The 7,915-nt window shown below is 39.7% G+C and overlaps 1 protein-coding gene across 1 annotated transcript in view; it reads right to left on the reverse strand.

The window, feature by feature from the left end:
- Positions 1–4,568, reverse strand: part of LOC106807669 (slit homolog 3 protein-like) — a 41,228-nt gene extending 36,660 nt beyond the window's left edge. The window contains exon 1 of the mRNA XM_014810086.1: positions 4,370–4,568. The gene's annotated coding sequence lies outside the window, so the exon portion shown is untranslated. The remainder of the gene's footprint in view (positions 1–4,369) is intronic.
- Positions 4,569–7,915: the final 3,347 nt, after the last annotated feature.

Here is a 7,915-nt window from a genome sequence, read left to right on the forward strand (position 1 = left end):
GATTCACTACTATAGTTGCCCATTGGTCGTAAACTTCGTCATTAATATAGCGATAATATACCAATAGCGAATTAATAAAAGCCTAGCTGACGGTTTCCTTTTAGTTTGTTCGGTGAATATGACTGCATGAGATCGAATAAGATTTACCGATTGCTTAACGCAAATCAAATGTACATGATCATGTCTTTGGCATAACGTAGGCATTGAAACAACGCGCACTACACTTGGCAAAAATCCTCGGTTGCAAACTATTTATATACTGCCACTAACGGCTACCAGTTTCCCTTCCCTACAGGAGCACAGTCGGAGTCCACTTAAAGCCGCACAATGCGCATCCAAACGCTAATTTCTTCAGTACTAGACTAGCAAATACTTCGTGTCATGCATAATCATACTACCTTATGGCAAAATAAACTCTAGTTCCTCCCATTTGACTGCGCGTTCCCAACAAGAAAGAGGTGCGAAATTAGGTAATCAGGCGCCAACGCTAACTTGTTTCAAACAACATAACATCGAAGTGGTGACGTGACGTCAGATGTTTTTATCTTTGCTGCGCCCGTACCGCTGTACCGCGGCACCGCTGCACGGTTGCTTGGAGATTGGGGAACTGTCAACAACATCGGAGGTATTTTCAAAATACCTTTTACAAGACAACGCGCAGTGAAATGGGAGGAACTAGAGTTTATTTTGCCATAAGGTAGTATGATTATGCATGACACGAAGTATTTGCTAGTCTAGTACTGAAGAAATTAGCGTTTGGATGCGCATTGTGCGGCATAGTGTGACACGCTACGATTAGCTGTATTACACCTGGGCTCGGGGCAAGTCTGGTTCATGCCTGCACTGAGCGACGAGGGACGTTTAGATATTGTGTCCAAGATATTCGACAATCGATATGGGCCCGTAAGTGAGTTTTGTAAGCACACGCTGCTCCGGAACACAGCTAAAGGCAGCGTACAATAATAGATTCATTGAAGAGGTTTAATTATTGTACTCGTGTGACCTTTGCCAGGTTAGCATCAGCAACATCACCTGGCGCGTAAACATCGACGCTATAGCTATTGTATATATCACGCTCTCTGCTGTGAATGGACCAAGTACACAGCCACGCTCCGCGGGCTCTGGTGCCCCCCTAATTACGCCTCCTTGAGAATAGAAATAGCTGCCTCACTTCACCTGCAGTCACCAATTTAGATCCAATTATAGATAATTAAGTCTCCATTGAGATATGCTACGGAGGTGTGAGGTATGATTTAAGCTAATAAAAACGCCGCACCGGGGAAACGGCTGAAAAGCTAGTTCCTGGCAACAAGTCAGGCTATGTTAGCTGATAACATTGCAGTCTCATGGTTCCAATAGTAAGAAGGCGCGCTACTGGTAGAAACCATACAGTACAAATAACGTATGAAATCTGCAACAAGTTGTCTAAGCACCGATCCACCAAAAACGGTTGAATAAATTACAGGTTATATCAGGAGTCTATCAACAATCAATCTATTGATAGACTCCTGGTTATATGTAAGAATGCCTTGCACCTCTCTAATCATAAGTAGCTCGATCCTATTAGGATGGTGGCAGGTCAATCATACTGACAAGCACCAAAGCTTTGTGAATTGCCGGATTAACCAGCAAACTGACAGAGATATTATAGACACGAGCTTGCACGCCTACCTTAGGCCCGCGGCGCGCCGCTCGGACCCAGAGATAGCTTTTCCTTGCAGCTGCGGATACCTGCGATCTATTAGCCATACCAAAGACCCTATATAGGTCTATACTTTACAACGCAAACAATAGGAAGTGCACCGTCTTAGTATATATAAGGTCTGTGGCCATACCTATAGTAGGTATATATTTAAATCCGGTCGTCGGAAATCAAACCGGTTACTCTGACGTTTCGTTATGAATAATTCAATTTTGTTAGCGGCGCGCTAAATTTGTTGTCAACGCCGATTCCGGTCGGCCAACCATGCCTGTTTGGAGGGGTATCCACGCGCTGTTGGTTTAACTTGTTCCCGGGGGCGTCCCGCACTTGTATCAACTTCCTGTCACTGGCAGCCGTGTTATGCAGCCAACGCTGTTATGCAAAATTTAGCGAACGTGTTGACCGTATACCCGATAGTGACAACATAATTATATACATATGTATGGAAAGCCATCCCATTCAAAAATCATTTTCAAACATTTCAAATACACAATTTTAAATTAATTTAAAACATTTCAAATTAATTAATAAAAATATAAATTACTTTATATTGTTCGAAAAATTTAAATTCAAAATTTAAATTCAATTCACAGAATAACAAATCAATTTATTAACTTGCAAATGAATTCACAACTTTCCAAAATAATTGCCTGATATACAAATTCCTTCACATCAGTGTAAAAATTCATTTTCTAAACGTACAATTTATTTTCAAAACAACAAACCAATTTACTAACTTGCAATTTAATTGATAACATGTTACACAAACTCACAAATGTTCAAATCTTGCTTCATCAGCCTAACAATTGAAACTATAAGTTTTAAATTAATTTACAGAATAACGAATCAGTTCACTAAGTTTGAAATTAATTTATTACTTTTAAAATTAATCACCAGAAATGCGAATCTAACTGTTGGTTAATTTTAAAAGTAATAAATTAATTTCAAACTTAGTGAACTGATTCGTTCTATTCAAGACCTCTGAAATCACTTACTAATTACGTTTACGTTAAGTTACGTTTAGTTAAGTTACGTTAAGTTACGTTTAAGTTACGTTTACGTTACGTTTACGTTTACGTTTACGTTAAGTTACGTTTAGTTAAGTTACGTTAAGTTACGTTAAGTTACGTTTAAGTTAAGTTACGTTAAGTTACGTTAAGTTACGTTTAAGTTACGTTTACGTTACGTTTACAATTTGCCGCCCACTCTGTTGTTTCCGGTCCGTGTGCAAAACTATTCAGGAAACTTCGAATGAATTCATAGGACTTGCAATCTATTCACTACACTTTCCGAACCAGCCAACTACAAACCAAACTCCAAATCAATATCATATCAGCGTGGTAAAAATTACCGGGCACTTTTAGAATGAATTGATTTGGAGTTTGGTTTGTAGTTGGCTGGTTCGGAAAGTGTAGTGAATAGATTGCAAGTCCTATGAATTCATTCGAAGTTTCCTGAATAGTTTTTCTGTAAACTAATTTAAAACTTAAAATTTCAATTGTTATAGGGTGATGAAGCAAGATTTGAACATTTGTGAGTTTATGTAACATGTTCTCAATTAAATTGCAAGTTAGTAAATTGGTTTGTTGTTTTGAAAATAAATTTGTACAATTATGTGAAGGAATTTGAATATCAGTCAATTATTTTGGAAAGTTGTGAATTAATTTGCAAGTTAATAAATTGATTTGTTATTCTGTGAATTGATTTTAAATTTTGAATTAAAATTTCGCGAACAATATAAAGTAATTTGTATTTTCATTAATTAATTTGAAATGTTTTAAATAGATTTTAAATTGTGTATTTGAAATGTTTGAAAATAATTTTTGAAGGGGATGGCTTTCCATACATATATGTATCATGAGTCATTATTAGCTCCTGATATGTATCTGTAACACTACATAAATACTGTGCACATGGAACGGAATCACGCTAATGCCGCTATACAGCAGTAGTCTGCGATCTGCTTAGCGGTGAACGTGTATACGAGCCAGCAGCGACAAAAATACCTTTTCCGTGCGAGCAAAAATAGATTAGAGCACGAGTCTTGTCTATTTTTTGGGGGTGAAAGGGATGCGCCCATACGCCCATATCCTTCTGGAATATGTCCGATTGTAAGACTAAATTTCTGGCTATTTGAGTAAAAACATTGTCGTTTCGACTTTGGAAGCTGTTTGAATTACATGTTCATAGATGTATCGATGTACGGAGATATGCCACATATATCGTTAATCAAGCACGGACTAACAAATAGGCCTACACCATGTTCATGCACTGGCGCATTATATTTGGCAATTAATTCACAATAACGGCCGAAAAAGGAAACAGACAGATCTACTGTGACACATCCTTTTGTTATTGTCACGATTATAGATACGAACTAGATAGGCCTACGATTATTGTAGCCAACGGCTATAGCTAATCGTAATCTAGACTAATAAATCGTGCCTAGAACAGCGTCATATTATAAAAAAATTTCTAGATCGCAATTCATTGATGTAATGGTTATCCAGTCAGCCTTGCTCAATCACCACAGCAACGCATCTATCATCCAACAAGCAGCAACGAGAAAATGAAGCCAAACTTGCATGCGCGCGCAGATACACTAAGTATAGGCTACTGCAGTAGGCCGACTAGAGTCGAAATGCGATGTCGCGTGCATGCCCCTACCTTATCTTCTCCGCGAGCTTCAGTATTCAGTTCAGCAGAACAAGACGGGTACAATTATATCCGGTGCGTTCTCCGGCCGTATTCACGCGACACTACGATGTTGTCATTTCATCTCGTACAGTGCAGCCGATGCAGCCGCCGACCCAGCCACGTTTGTTATGGTTGCGCGAGGCGATGAGCGCAGACGGCGTAGCGTGTGCGTGCGTACGCATTCTCGCTCGTAGCAACGACTGTGCGCGTGCGCAGCGTAATGCCCGTTATCGACGGGCAAGCGGTTGCCTGGGTGACGTCATTATTGCGAGTCTGCGTGCGTGTTATTATGAACGCGCGGGGGTAAGCATAAGTAGTAGGCCTACCCTAATCTTGCACTGTCTGACTACACGTGTGAGTGGAGTTGTGAGCAGCTAAGATTGCCGTGCCCTAGCCAGGTCAGGTGTGCGGGGTGGATCGAGTCGGTAGGGTAATTAGTAATAATTAATTAATTACTAACGGTAGCTGTACGTATATTATGGTATTCTTGTTTTTGACAGTATATTATAGTAATGGATCCATCCACGCGTACAGTTATTCAAGAATATGTCTATTATATATAGCTGTGGTCATGCCTTGGTCATGAAATGATATGGAATTGATATTGAAATTATATGAAAAAAATAACTAAAATCTATAACATTATATGAAAAATTATATGAAAAATATTGGAATTTATATGGAAATTATATCATACCGTATTCATATAGGCGATGCCCGGATAGGAAAAACATATTCCAAGTTCCGCTATAGTGCATAGTGCTATAGTGCTATAGTACTTCTATTATGGACTCGTGATATAGTCAACTTACATTGTGTTAAATGGGAGAATTCTAAGACAAAGGCAAAATCAAATCCCGCCCATACACACACATCGCACAACTAACAATATCTTGTTCGTCTGTTCTATATTTATTTTTCTGTGGTTGGAACGTTTATCACTAATTGTGTAGCTATATATTATATAGCTATATATATCAAGAGTACATAATAGAAATCTCTATTATTAGCTCTTGATATATATATATATAGGCCACGCCATTTCCTGTACGCGTCATCCATCAGGAAAATAATCAACGATCTATCTATGCTTATACCAATGTCAGACAAACGTGGGTGAATTATTGAGGAATGTGCTGGTAAATGACCTAGCTAATCCGAATTATCTATGTCATCGAACGAAAGAATCTCTATAATCTGTCTCATGCCCAATCTGTCTCCGTAAAAAAGGGAAAATAATTATAGTTTCGCTATACCATTCCTTGCCAGAAAATTACCCAAAGCCTGCGCAGTATTCTGTCTTATATGAGATTTTTTTACACCAAATAACCTTTACGGAAACGCATAATCAACACCTACACTGTTTACAAGGATATTCATGTACTTTTCGTTTACTATTTAATTTGAATACAATTTCACGTACAATTCATGCATGTCTGATCATGTCAGATTGCTGCCGTTCCCCGCAGTCGGCACCTGCCGTTGCTTGTGGCCATGCATTGTGTGTTGTTGCAAAGCGCGATTAAATCGATTGAACACACGTTGCCAGCGATGCTATCCGTGTTTATATAAGCGGCACCGCGCGGGATATGTGCCCTCACACGGGTGGTAATAGTGGACGTGTATATAATTCACACTTCCCGCTCTCCATTAGGGGCCTACCCACCAAAATGTCTGAATTCCCACCACCCCGCGAACTGCTGCCGAACAGCCATTTTACAACAACCAACCCCACCAGCAGCGGGAGCTTTTACATAACCTCGTTTATTCTTCTCATGCAATCGTATCACGAATATCAGGAGTTAATGAAGACAAATTAACTTTTGTCATTTGTCTTCATTAACTTCTGCGAATATCTATAGCAGGCACAATCACATATATTCGTTTTAAACGTGACCGGTGCTGCCATCTAGCGATTGAACCCCAACCAATATAAGTCAACTAAACAAACTGATAGTGACTCACTATATTTCCTCATTATCTGCTGAACAGTATGACCCACTGCTGTTACTAGCCACTGCCACACTGCTAACCATACGGTGAATACTTTGACGGACAAGCGGCACCACCAGGCGGCACCACCATTCGAGCCATTTACAGTGACACAGCTGTGTGGTAAAATAGTAAAACATAGTAAAATAGCGGTCAAATAGTAATTTATTTGAGTGATCGTGTTTACACACACACTTTACATATGACGAGTTACTACCGCGATTTTCCGTAATTACACATTGCGAAATTTCACTTAAATGAGAAAAGAATGTCCAGGTGGTCAATTATCAAATACAACCTAAAGCCAAGTTCATGGCGGCGCTATATAATGTGTGTACAGTGTAACGTGTGTAATGTGTGTAAGTGACACGCAAATGTGAATGCATGATTATAGAAATTTGTAGATATATACTATTATATATACATAACATAGATAATGTGTGTACAGTGTACTATCACTGTTGCAGTACAAAATCACGTTTTTTATTCAATCAAGTACTACGCCACCATATTCAGTTGTTCACATGTTCATTTATTCTGATCCTATGATGAAAATTCCGCCAAAAACTCGGTGGGTTTGACGCGATAGTATACTATCAACGATGTTTCGACTCACCTCGGTTACACCTTAATTACAGCGCGTCATTATCCTCGTGGCTCTCTGGGACAACGTTTGTTATGAAGCCTAATGTTCCATTCAGTATAACCTCCTCACCTGAAATAATTCATTGAAGAAAATCAGTTAGAACATCGTCGTACCGTATGATTACCACCTAGTTTCTACATGATTAGAATATTACCAAGTCACTAACCGTGTAGGATTTCTCTCTTCTCGGCATTTGTAATTGGAACAGACCAACGCATAGATTCCGGGTAATTTGTTGACTAAATTAACAGATTGTTATGCTTCATATTAGTGCTATAAAATACTAAAATAGATAGGTATAAAACGGGGTTATACTTACTTGTAGCTTTCTTGGCAGAGACAATACATGGCAGACCATAACCTACTCTCTTGCAACCACGGCTCCGGAATTGATGTAAAAACCGTATGCTTAAATTCATGTTTTCATAGAAAAGACTGCAATTGCTTGTTTACGATATAGAATCGTCAGTCCAGTCGTCCCCCTTCTGTCTGTCTGTTGGATCATTTATTCATTCATCCATCCGTCCGTCTGTCCGTCCGTCCGTCCGTCCGTCCGTCCGTCCGTCCGTCCGTCCGTCCGTCCGTCCATCCATCCATCCATCCATCCATCTATCCATCCATTCATCCATCCATCCATTCATCCATTCATCTATCCATCTATACATTCATTCATTCCATCCATCCATCCATCCATCCATCCATCCATCCATCCATCCATCCATCCATCCATTCATCCATTGGCATGAGATGGGGATGATCGATGGATGATGGATGGATGATGGGATGAATGGATGGATGGATGGATGGATGGATGGATGGATGGACGGACGGACGGACGGACGGACGGACGGACGGACGGACGGACGGACGGACGGACG

Source organism: Priapulus caudatus, unplaced genomic scaffold, assembly GCF_000485595.1.
Source record: "Priapulus caudatus unplaced genomic scaffold, Priapulus_caudatus-5.0.1 Scaffold228, whole genome shotgun sequence".
Taxonomy (NCBI): domain Eukaryota; kingdom Metazoa; phylum Priapulida; class Priapulimorpha; order Priapulimorphida; family Priapulidae; genus Priapulus; species Priapulus caudatus.